This window comes from Alligator mississippiensis, chromosome 1 (genome assembly GCF_030867095.1).
Source record: "Alligator mississippiensis isolate rAllMis1 chromosome 1, rAllMis1, whole genome shotgun sequence".
Taxonomy (NCBI): Eukaryota; Metazoa; Chordata; order Crocodylia; family Alligatoridae; genus Alligator; species Alligator mississippiensis.
Window position 1 is genome coordinate 36,133,768 of NC_081824.1, and position 12,622 is coordinate 36,146,389.

The following is a 12,622-nucleotide window of genomic DNA, read 5'->3' on the forward strand; positions in this document are numbered from 1 at the left end:
GAACTTCAGATGGAGGGATTAAAGCTTTTTCTTACCATGACACTGCTGGAGCATGGAATTAAGTGGCGAACCTAAAATAATTTTAAAACAAGATGGTGAAAACTTTATAAACAAAATGGACTGTTCAATGTTTGATACAGAACAAATGACTACCAAAACACTGGGATATTGAATATCATGTACAACTCTGTTCTTCGCATCTCAAAAAGGATGTAGTAAAACTGAAAAAGAAACAGGTAAGGGCAGCCAAATTGATCACAAGCATGGAGGAGTTTCCATACCAAGAGTGACTAAAAAAGGGTAGAACTCTTCAGTTTGGAAAGGAGAAGGCTGAGGGGGGATATGACAGAGGTCTATAAAATCATGAAGGGTGTGGACCAAGTCAATGAGGAAATAATCTCAGAATGCTAGAACTACCGGGCACCCACTAAAATTAGTAGAAGGCAGGTTTAAAACTAATAAGAGAAAGTTGGGGGCTTGCGGGGGAGGGGGAGGGTTTTAATACAACAGGTAGTTAACTTGGAATTTATTGCCACAGGAGATAGTAGAAGCAGATAGCATAGCCAGAGTCAAAGAGACACCAGATAATTTCAAGGATGATAGATAGGGGTCTACTGAATTTGATAGGCAGCCAGCCAATTTCGCCAGCAGATCTGAGGTCTAGCCACTGTTTTTGTGGGCTGAGTGCGGCACAGCTCCCCCACACTTCTCACTGGCCAACAGGCCCTGGCAGTCCCTCCCCACAGATTACCATGTCGCCCAAAACCATGGCTTAATTACCCTGATTAAACCCAGGGAAGCCATTAATCCATGTGTTATTAAGTACAGATTAATGACTTCCCTGGGTTTAATCAGGGAATTAAGCTGTGGTTTTGGCCCATCCCCAAGTGGTGGGTTCTGTGACTTTGGCAGGCTCCCTGCAAAAAAACGCTTACCAGCAAGCAAAGAAAAGGCTGGGAAGCCCTGCAGTCTTGAAGCACAGGGAGAAGCTGGAAGGGGGGACAGCAGGGGAGAGGACAGAGGGGGGGAGAGGGAGCAGCAAGGGAGGGGGGGGCAGGGAGGGGCATGGCTGTTCACAGCAAGAGGCACAGAAGCAGCCTCCACCTGTGAGCAGCCCTGTCCCACCTTGCCCCCCTCCATGCCTCCCTCCTCCATGCTCCAAGACTGCAGGGCTTCCTAGCCTTTTCTCTGTTTGCCAGTAAGCTGTTGGGTTTTCTTCTGAGGGGAAGTTTTGCAAAATCGCAGAGTCTGCAAGGGTTTTTGCAGAGCCTGCACTTTTTTGCACACCCAACCTGAAATTGTGGTTTCCACAAAAATTGTGCCATCATGATTTCAATAGGTCCTTAATGATAGAGCTATTAATAACTGTTGAACAGAACTGCTGGAGAGGTTTCTTTGGAATCTCTAAACCAATAATGGTGAATGCTAAGGTGGGTATTGAATTGGGGATAGGTCACTCTAGATTATCTAGGTTCAATGCTTTCCCTTTAAAGCAGGGATGGGCAAAACACAGCCCACAGACCAGATCTGGCCCGGCAAGGGATTTTATCTGGCGGACGGTGGGTCCCTTGGACCCACCTGGCCCAGGCCTGGGGGGGGAGCCCAGGCTGTGGCACATGAAGCCAATCCTGCCACCCCCAGGTACACGGTGCGTCAGCGGTGATGCAGCAGCTGTACTCAGTTTCCCAGCAGCCCCCACAGCAGCAGTTCACTCGGCCTGGTTGCTGCTGTCAGTGTCTGCTCCCACCACTGGACCTAGATCCACTGCCCAACCCATCCGTCCCGCACCCACCACTGGGGGTGCCAAACAAAGCTTGTAGGTGGGCAGGTGGGGTCTCCATGGAGACCAGCCAGGACCCCAATGGGCGATGTGCTGAATCAGGCAGATGGAATTGGATTGTGGGGGGTTGGGAGTGGTGTCCAGGACTGGGATTGGTGGGTGGGGACCCAGATCATGGGGTGGGAACAACATGGGGCTGGGGCCCAGAGCAGAGCTCCGATCCACTCCCCACACGTCCCTGCAAACCTTCCCCGTGTGGCATGCTACTGTCCTTGCTGCCTGGCAGAAGTCTTCTGGGCCACCCGACATATCCTGCTGGAACCCATGCACATCGGGCAGCCCAGGGGCTTGGGCCAGGTGGAAGGGATGGGAGCACTCCATAGAAGGTGGGGAGGGAAGCCCCACACTGAGCAACCCCCCATATATGTGGTAGAGGGGCTCCTTTCCCCCATCTCCCCTGCAGGTCAGAGGCAGAGACTCACAGGGGGCAGGGCTGTCCACCTGGTCTGGCCTGGGGGAGGAAGACCCAGCTGGAGGGGTGGGGAGCCCAGGCTGGGCAAGGGGATCCTTTTCCCTGCTTTGCCTCCCCCTGCCCTGCTTTGAGATAGCCCAGGGTGGGGCAAGCCCAGCTGGCCAGAGCAGAGGAGCAGTGGCAGAGGCTAGCCTGCTCACCTGCCCACCCACAAGGACTCCTGGAATGGAGTACGGGGGCACTGCGACCACACGTGAGTTGGGAGGGGAGCTGGGACAGACGTTCCATAAACCAGTTGAACCTAAATCAGTTAAATCCGATACTGCACCCATCCAGGTTCATCTCAAACCGGGTTTATGTGAGCTGAACTTCAGTTCTGTTACAGGTTTAAACCAGTTTCCAATCACTTAAACTGGTTTATATGTAACTTCCGTCTCTAGCCTTAGAGTTCAAACAAGGCTGTTTTACTTTGTCATCCCCAACAGACTCTGCTCCTAAATCAAGTTTAAATTGAAGAATTGTGTTGAATATTTTATGATTAACAGTCCACACTAATTCCTGAATGTCACTGATTGATCCTAGGAAACAGGTGTTATTAATCCTGCCATATGCTCTCTACTTGCTTCTTCTGTTTCACCACATGATCCCAATGACTTTCTTACATCTCTAGCCATGGACTCATGTGAATACTAGACATCAGTCTTACTTTTTAATACAAGTGAATCTGCACTTAGCTGGAAATAGTTCTACAAACACAGAACAAAAACACCCTTTCCCCCACATGCAAAATAACAGTAACAAGTGTTACTGGCATCACTTCCATGACAAAGTAGTATGGTATTAATATTTACAAAGATTCCTATAGTCAAATATTCAAATATTCCTAGAAATAAAACTGTCACCCCTCCACAAAAGATATTGCTACTCCCCATGCCAAATGATATTTTACTAGAATTTCTGGTCTACATTATAAGCAAAGCAGAAAGCAGATCCTTTGCAGGGTTCAGTTCTTTACCCCTCACCCCTCAAAAATGAGGGTTCAAAAGCTAGCCAGTATAGACATGTGTAACAAACCACTGGGCACAACTAACAACATATGCCAGCTCTTTGCTATGGCTTTTATTTCCAAGATGCCACCTCTCAATCAGTTGTATGGGACTGGTGTTGAGCTCCCACTGACATGTCCTTTGAAATAAAGCTGCAGCAAACAGCTGAGCAGCTCATATTTACTTTGGCAACCTAGTGTGAACGATATGGGTAGCAAACCACTCGGATACAAATGACCAGGGCTTTACTGTAGTGGTTTTCTAGCTGACAAATACAGCATATTCTGCACTAGCAAATTAAGAAGAGCATAGAATAAGCCTGGCTTCTTTCCTGTAATCTGAAAGAAGCAGGGTGTTTTTGCTGATATCTTTTATTGGACCACCATAATAACTTGTACAGTTGTCAGGCAAGCTCTTAGCTCCAAGGTTTTCTGTCCCATTTTCTCCTTTCAACACTTTTGATCACTGAATTAATTAAAATACTTTTTTCCCCTGTTGCTTCTCTTTCCAGTGCAAGAATAGTCCTTCCTGTGCCAGTTTTACACTATTTTCTTACTTGATTCCTTTAATCTTCACTGTGCTGTCATTTGGAGAGTTAGCCATTCATTACAATTTTCTTAAATATCTTTGGTTTAAATCTCAAGTGTTCAACAAATTTTCTGCGTTCTCTACAGCTGGTAAAAAGTCACAATGTTCTCATTCATCATTTAGTGCCCTTATAAAAGCTTCCAAGCTTCCTCTGTACCTCTGCACCCTCTCTGATAAAAACATGGCCACACATCCCTCTCAAGAAAGATATGCTTGCAAAGCTTTTCAAGAATGATGTCATAGTTGTTCTTATTGCCTTCCTCAGCAAAGGTAAGTGATTCATAAATAATTTGAGGCTCTCTCTGCATTACACTAATCAACATGCTAACCAATGCTTCACCACCCTCTTTTATAGCATTCTTGCAGTACGGAACATAGCTAAACACTCCTGTCACTGGGGCTATTCAGTGTACTACAGGTTTCTCTTGATTTATGTGGGTTCTGTATATGCAAATTCACTTTTATGCAATGACTCTTTTTACACCCCAAATTCGTTATATGCAAGGTATATTCACTCTTATGCAATCGGCATAGGTGCCACCATAAGCAGGTAAGACTATGGGGAGAGGGGAAAGGGCCACGAGGCTGGGGCCCCACTCACCACAGCCCCTGCTGCAGCAGCCCCAGGAGCAGCCACTGGGCTGCACCATGCCCCAAACACCACTCACTCCAACCCTTGCCCCAGGAGTGGCCAATGCCAGCTGCCTACAGCCACTGGGCTGCACCATGCCCTGAACCCTCTGGGGCTCCAGTTGTCCCCACTCACTCCAGCCCCTGCTGCAGCAGCCCCAAAAGCAGCCGATGCCAGCTACCTACAGCTACTGGGCTGCACTGTGCCCCAAACCCCCCAGGACTCTGGTTGTCCCCACTCACCCCAGCCCCTCAACTGTGCCATGCTGTGGTGCTGGCAGGTGGTGTCAGCTGCTCCTGAGGCTGCTGCACTAGGGGCTGGGGTGAGTGGGAACAAGCAGAGCCCCAGCCACTCCCGGGGTAGCTGCAGCAGGGGATGGGGTGGGGTAAGTGCGGACAAGCTGTGCCATGCCCCGTGTACCCCAGGGCTCCCACTTACCCTAGCCCCTAGTGCAGCGGCCCTGGGAGCAGCCGACACCACCTGCCTGCACCCAGCATGGCACAGTCCAGACCAGGGGCTGGGGTGAATGGGGACAACTGGAGCCCTGGGGAGTTTGGGGCACAGTGCAGCCCAGCGGCTGCAGGTAGCTGGCATCAGCCACTCTTGGGGCTGCTGCAGCAGGGGCTGAAATAAGTGGGGACAACTGGATCCCCAGGGGGTTCGGGGCATGGTGCATCCCAGTGGCTGCAGGCAGCTGGTGTCAGCCACTCCCGGGGCAGCTACAGCAGGGGATGGCGTGAGTGCATACAACCTGTGCTGCGTCCCATGCCCACGCTTGTTCCCACTCACCCCAGCCCCTGCTGCAGCAAGAGCCATGCCCCCTGCCCTGCACCCACTGACAGTTCCCTCCGCTTTGCTCCCTGCTGCAGCCCCGGAGGGGCACCCCTCCCCCCGCCCCTTCCTTAGTCCCAGCCTTACTCCCTCCCTCACCACCATGGGAACCTATCCCTATTTGTTACATTGTAAACTGGGTTCCCTTTATGTGAATTCGATCATAAATTGAGACAAACCTGTAATGAAACCAGAAGTATTGGTGGCCGATCTTTGGCATTTTCTTGCACTCTTTTTGTTGGTGCACTTTTGATACCACATTTATGGGACAACGCTAAAAGGAAGCATTTCAGAACATTGAACAAGGAGCTTACCAGAGCAAGCAAAACAAGACCAAATCTAAATGTCTGTCAGTCTCTGTGGCTTTACTGCAACGCTTCCACCTCCGACATCCTCCTGCCTGGCCTAACAGTCATACATGATATGGGCACACAACCTAATGAACTTTGCGTTCTTAGAACTAGTAGTAGGTACTAGTTAATGTCTGGACCAGATTTGTCCTCAGCATTTCCTATTGGCTGTTTCTAGGCAGCTCCCACTCAGTGAGCAGGGCTTTTCACCTCAGGTACACAAATCTCCCGTGTGCTGTATAAGGCATGTTGGTACCTAACAAAGATTCTGGATTTCATTCTGGGGGCAGGCACCCCTACTAATTAATTCGGCACCAAAAGAAAGCCTTTTGAAGAACTGCCCGTGCATGCTTTAAGCACCTCATGGGATTTTCTAGGTCTAGCTACCTTCAAAATTCTTCCTAATTTCCTTCAAATTTCAGTTCCCAGTCTGTAAAATGAGGATAGGATAATTGTTATGTCACGGGGGGCGTTGCAAGGACAAATACTTTAGAGGCTGTGAGGCACTTGGGCACTGTGGAGAAGGACCTTAGACAGGTGTGAATCCATGATAACGGCTCAGGTGGGGATGCTGTCTGTGTGTTAACATGGATTACCAAACAAGCATGAAGCTGGCTCCTCCCCAGCTACATGACAATGAGAATTTGCTTGACTTTCTGAGCTATTTTGGAGCAATGAGGCTTTGCCTTGCCCAGCATTTGTTTCTTGTGGCCTTTCTCTGTAGATCAGCTGAACTACATAATGCATCATGGTTTTCTCTGTTAGCCAGGAGAATCAATACAACATGGAGCTCTTGACCATGGTGCTTTATGGGAGATGTAGTTCATCTGTAGGTTCTGGCCCAGAGACAAAGGAACAAACTTGAATTCCCATAAGGCACTAGAAGTCACATTCTTGGCTAAAAAAAACCCACTTGGATTTAAGCCAGAAAGAACTGACAAAAATGAAGTTTCCCTTAGAAAGTGGACACTTTGCATGAGGATCTGTTGTGTTGAAAACTCAATCTTCTGCTACAGTTTCTGTTAAAGGTTTGACTATATATTTGGTTGATAATGAATATATTAAGAATACAAAATATAGTATTGTTTAGGTGATTTTGTGTAGCCACATGTTCACTTCTAAAGTATAGTATTTAAAGAATCAAAAGCATTTGAAAAAAATGCTTCTCTTCTGAAGGACTGTTATTATTTGCATTATAGCAGTGGCCAAAGGCCCTAACCAATATCAGGATCACATTATGCCAGGCACTTCCTGGCACAGAGGAGTCAATCTCTTCCACAGAAGCTCACAAGAAGTGCCTCAGGCTGATCCATGAATCAGTTGCAAGATTGAGATCAGTTGTCATTTTTTTTCCTCATTCTAATCAAAATCAACTAGACTTCAAAGCAATGACATGCGATACCTTATTTTTAAAAATATAGTTAATGTATTCTGATCAAAGTGTTACCAGCATTGCAAGAAGGGATGTAATAGAAAGACTGAAAAATTGATGTCATTATTCTGAATTAGCAATCATTTCTGGAAATCAATGGTTGTTTCACAGCCTCCACTGTCTCTAGTTGTTTAATGACCGTGATTGTAAATTGGAAATGTCCAAAATCCAAATGCTCAAAAAGCAGCTGCTGAGAACGAACACTACCACCATTTTTCCAGTTACATTTTCAGAGCCTTTCAGCAACTTAGCAGCAATTTGTAATCTTTTCATCTCAGAGATTTAATTTCTTTGTATGACAAGTGAAAAATAAAACTGTATTTCACCATTATGCAGACAAACAATTTTCTCCCCTCTCAAACCTTGCAGGTAATATCATCCACCAGTTGTATATGAAATCCTTTATTGAATATACCACTAGATACAGTTTTTATTATCTGTGATTCAATCTTCACTAAAGGTGCCCCTTTACTAGCCACTGACATAGCCATGTCATTATAAGATCCTCCATCATCTACTTCAGTATGACATATACAACATGACTTCTCTCCTTTGCATTAGGGCTATGTTATAAACTCATCTTTTATACGCAACAACCTGGTACTGCAGAAGAAATTAGAGATGGAAAGCGGGGAAAAGAGAGAGGAAGAGGGAGAGAGAGATGGAGAAACGTTTATCATTTTCAATGTTAAATGGGGATTTTTTCTATTATGAAGAACAAGCCATCCTCTCTCACTTGTGGCAATTAAGCCATGAATGTTCTAGCCAGACACACACACACACACACACATGCACGCACGCATGCACACACACACACACACACACACACACACACACACACACACACAAAGCTGAAATTACAAAACCTCATTAATGGGTATGGAGATGAAAAGTGAATACTTTAAAAACAACTAAACTTGATTACAAAATTTGAAAACTCAAAATAAAAACAACACTCCATTCTTACAATTCACTCTTTCTTGCTTCACATTTTAAATTACAAAATCTAGGATAAAAAGAAGTTTTGTGAAGTAAATCACACAGGCTCCTGTAAGCAGTAAGTTCCACATTACCTCCTAAACTGCAGTACACCAAACCTGTTATTTACTTCTCTTTCCCCTAACACACACCAGTTGTCAGTCATACTTTGCCACTTACATAATTGGTTCCTACCATCCATCCAGATGTTCTCTTTATACCCTTCGAAACAGTAAAACTGCAAAAGTCTCTCCTACCTCACGATTGTTGAGAAAATGAGAACCGTGGAACGCTCTGTGACTGCAGGGACACTGCACAAATGAACCTCATTGCTGCTGTTTACAGAAGTCTGACAGTTTTTAATTTGGAAAGATGTTGCTTTTGCTTTTCGACAGTTCAACAAATCAGACAAAACAGTTGCAAGTGTTATCTGTAAACAGCTTCCTGCTTGAAATAGATCAGCTGTCCTGCAGGACAATAATTAGGAGGGAAGTGTGGGAAAGCTGAAAAGGTCCATGATGTAAGCTCTTTATTTTGGGAATGTACTTTTTTGGGAATGCACTCACTTTCCCCTCCCCTTTTCTAGCATGGAACCCCTTTTTAACTGTTTAGATCTGGGCAACCACAGCTGTATGCACTATATTCAATCAGAGTACAATTTTTCTTGCACACTTTAATTTCAGCAGATGATATATAGATCATGTCAAGATCAGCAACCTTGTCAACTTTTAATATGTGACATTAACACATTCTTTGCCTACACGAGATCCCTCTGCCCCTATTTTGCAATTAACCCAAGTATTTTTCACTGCTGGAGGAAAACATGCATCTGTTTTAGAGCTAACTCTCATTGCTTTATGACAATCTAAGTACTAAATTCTACACATGGCTAAGATCTTCAAGGCTGTTCTGTTCTCCTTACCCACAGGAAGTTGCCCTTTGACATCAAAGGGAGGTTTCCTGCCTGTAGGAAGAGCAGAAAAGGAATTCAGATGTCCTGCAATATAGCCTCTAAATGATTGTACCATGTTGCTGTTCACTCTTCAACAATGGTCATGGTTTGACTCTTTGGTAAATCACAGCACTTCAGTGCTAGGGAAGTGTTAGTGTAATAAGTATACATCTTAAACAACAGATCTTCTCTGAGATCTTGGCACAGTTCAGGATTGAGCTGTGCAGTGGTGTATGCACCGGGAGAAAGTGCTTACAAGGGGTAAAGATGGGTTTATGAAGAACACGTCTATCTTTGTTACCCTTGTCTTTTTGCTGTGACAGACTTTTTTCTGCTTTTACCAGACTTAAGCAGACTTCCCTGTCATGTATATAAAGTGCAGTATATTACATTACATAATATAATAAAACACTGTCGACCAAATCTATACTGATAATTAATTAGTCTCTGAAGACTAAGAGCATACCTAAGATAAAAGGCCTAAGCTGCTTTTTCCAGTATAAATGTAGATCCTTAAATCTTGATATCTAAGCTATTTCCTTTCCACGGTAGGCTGAACTTAGCAGACTACCCTTCCTTTCCCCACCCCACTCCCTTTTTTTTGTAATAGACATAATAAGATGTCAAAACTTGACTAGATGATGATATTGAAATTTTATCAGTGCAAAAGATGAAAGCAGTGGTAGATAATGCAAATATATAAAGATCACATAAATTAAAATCCCAATACTCTTAACTGTATACATATAATAAATCCCATGGGTTCAGTGAGAGAGGAACAATCAACACTTCACAGGATTGGATCCTTGGAGCAATGATGCTGCCAAAGGACTGCTAAAGAAACTGTTTGATGTAAAGAATGTAGCAAAATAACTTTTATCCAAGCCTTTGAAGATCATGTTACAATGGCAATGGGACATATATTTACATATGTTTCTAAATCTCTCTAGTTAAACACATAAATAACTTTGAGGGACAGAAGGGGAATTAGAAAAGGACAACATTTTCCTTGATGAGAGCTGGAAGCAAAGGAAGGATTCACATTCATGAAAATAGAATTGAATAAGAAAAAAGGAAACCAAGACAATAAACTGTCCAAGGGAAACTAACACTGGTTTGAGGGCATAGGGAAGACCAGGCACTGTAAAGAGAAGGCATTCCTGAGTGCAAATGTTTTCCCAAGAAAAAGGAAAAAGAATGTATGGGCTTGGTTCATTCAAGGGGAAAAGGGAAAAAAGCATTTATGAAAAAGGCCAGGGCAGTTTTCTTGTTGGTTGGGGAAAAAAACTAATGAAATATAATTCTCTGAAAGTTTGAAGAGAAATTTTTTGAAGTTTCTTAAGATGCAATATTGTGTCCCTTCTACAGTCTTTGGAGTTCACCCAGCGGGGCGGGGGGGGGCAAGGGGAGAAGGATGAAAGGAAGATGAGCACCCAGTCCTGTTTACAAGCTGAAGACATGGAGTCTTAGCTCTGCCCTCTCTGCTTAGGCAAATCTATCCGTGCTACTTACGCAACACTGGAGCAGTCTCAATGAAGTAAAAGGAACAAAGAGAGAAAAATCACTCTATTTGAATCACCAGGGCCTGGACTGCCCAGAGACCATGTTGCAACTATTAGGAATAGCCAGTACTCCAAAAGGGGCAGGGAGCAAAGTCAGTAGACTTTTTTGACCAAAGCCTAGAGAAACTGCCCCTTGGACCAGAGAGAGAAAGTGTGTTTACTCCCTTCCTGAGCAACTCCTTCCTTGTGTGGTAGTGGGAATGTCATCCTTCACTTGGCCCAGCACAGTCAGTGCTCCTTCGCAGTGATACCAGGTAGCAGCAGCAACCTTCTACCAGTATTATTTCCTCTAGGAATATTTTCTGTACTATATATTCAGAGGACACTCCCTGCAACCATGTAGAAGCAACATACAACCAGGACAGGTTGCTTCTAACAGCTGTTGTCTGCATCCAAACATCAGTTTGGCTCTGCATGGGCAATAGGAACATGGGAAACAGATGATAGAAGCCAGAAAAAGGAGGCATGTTAAGGCCAGCCAGAGTCTGTGGTCCCATAATGAGATTCTCAAAGTATTTGCACAGGGAGTAATGCACTCCAATAGGGTACATTATCAATACTACTCTACAAATCAGAAACCAAAAGACAACCTAAAGCTCAGTACCGACACCTTTGCTATTGTCCACTGCTCCACACCAGTGAGATGTTTTTGGACAAACAGGTGTCAAATTCACCCCATGCCTCAAGCTGGACCAGAGCCAGGGTGAGCAGCAGCTGGGGCAGGTCCAACGGCAGCAGTGGAAATCTGGAGGCAGCAGTGCAGGCTGGGCAGTGACAGAGCAGGTGAGGGCTGCGTCTGCTGAATTTGGTGGCAGGCCACACACCCCTAGCCTCACTTTCAAGCTGCAGTACCTGCCGACCAGCAGGCCAGATGGAAGAGCTCTGCAGGCCAAATCTAGCCCATGGGCCACGTGTTTGACACCCGTGTGTTAGTGTAACACAGGGGCGGGCAATGACTCCAACTGGAGGGCTGCTTAATGAGTTTTGGTGAGCTGTCAAAAGCCGCATTGGTAGCCCCACCCCTTGACAGTTACCCCACCCCCTCGTTGCCATCTTGAGACTGGAAGTCCTACCCCCTAACCCCTGACTTTTGCCACCAGAAGTCCCTCCCTTTACCCCCCAGAAGTACTCCTTTGGGAAGAGGGGGGTGCTATCTTCAAACCAGAAAAAAACAAAATCATACATGAAAAGTTTCCAACTACTACTACATACATATTTTAACTTTATTACCAAAAATATTTTTGTCATAATTTGTGTTTGCATACTGTGTATAGGCGTGATTGCATAATAATTCAAAAATAAAGTGTTAGTCTTGTATAGTGTGTGTGTGTGTGTGCGTGTGTGTGGTGGGGTGGGGGGTTTGTGAGGGGGTGTGGCTGTGTGTGGGAGGACAATAGTGTATATGTGGGGGGTTGCGAGGGCAGGATGTGGGTGTAGGCCATTTGTGGGGTATGAAGGAGGGTGGTGGGTGTGGGGCAGTGTGAAGGAATGTGGGGACTCCTTCCCTACACTCCCCCTATGGCGCATTGCCCCCACCAGCAGCAGCAGCAGCAGGCAGGGGTGTTCAGGGCACTCATGCCCTACAGGTGCTGATGCCTGGCAGCACACAGCTCTCGCCAGCACTGCACATCACGGTGAGGAGCACTGCCCAGCTGGTCAGCCTCTATTGCCGGGGCTCTGCACTGTGCACATGCAGTCCCTGCACTTGCACGCCACTGGAGGGAAGCCCCATGTGCTGGAGCTGGCTGCCTTCCCTGCCCCCTCCTGCGCAGATCCCAGAACTCCTCCAGAAGTGGAGGGGAGCTCTGGCCCCTGCTTTCCCATGGAGTCCCAGGACCTGTACGGCAGTGGGCAGCAAAGGCAGCCAGCTCCAGCACACAGGGCTTCCCTCCAGTGGCATGCAAGTGCAGGAACTGCATATGTGCGGCGCAGAGCCCTGGTGAGAGAGGCGGCCCAGCCAAGCTGCATTCCTCAGCACGATATGCAGTGCTGGCTGGAGC

General features: G+C 46.0%; 1 protein-coding gene across 4 annotated transcripts in view; it reads right to left on the reverse strand.

Annotated features, from left to right (window-relative positions):
- COLEC11 (collectin subfamily member 11) overlaps positions 1-9,046 on the reverse strand; it is a 60,955-nt gene extending 51,909 nt beyond the window's left edge. The window contains exon 1 of one of the 4 annotated variants that reach the window (XM_014597335.3): positions 8,366-9,046. The gene's annotated coding sequence lies outside the window, so the exon portion shown is untranslated. Of the gene's footprint in view, positions 1-8,288 lie in introns of all 4 variants that reach the window. The other 3 variants (XM_006265514.4, XM_014597336.3, XM_059729872.1) reach the window with 3 other exon arrangements.
- Between the last annotated feature and the right edge of the window lie 3,576 nt (positions 9,047-12,622).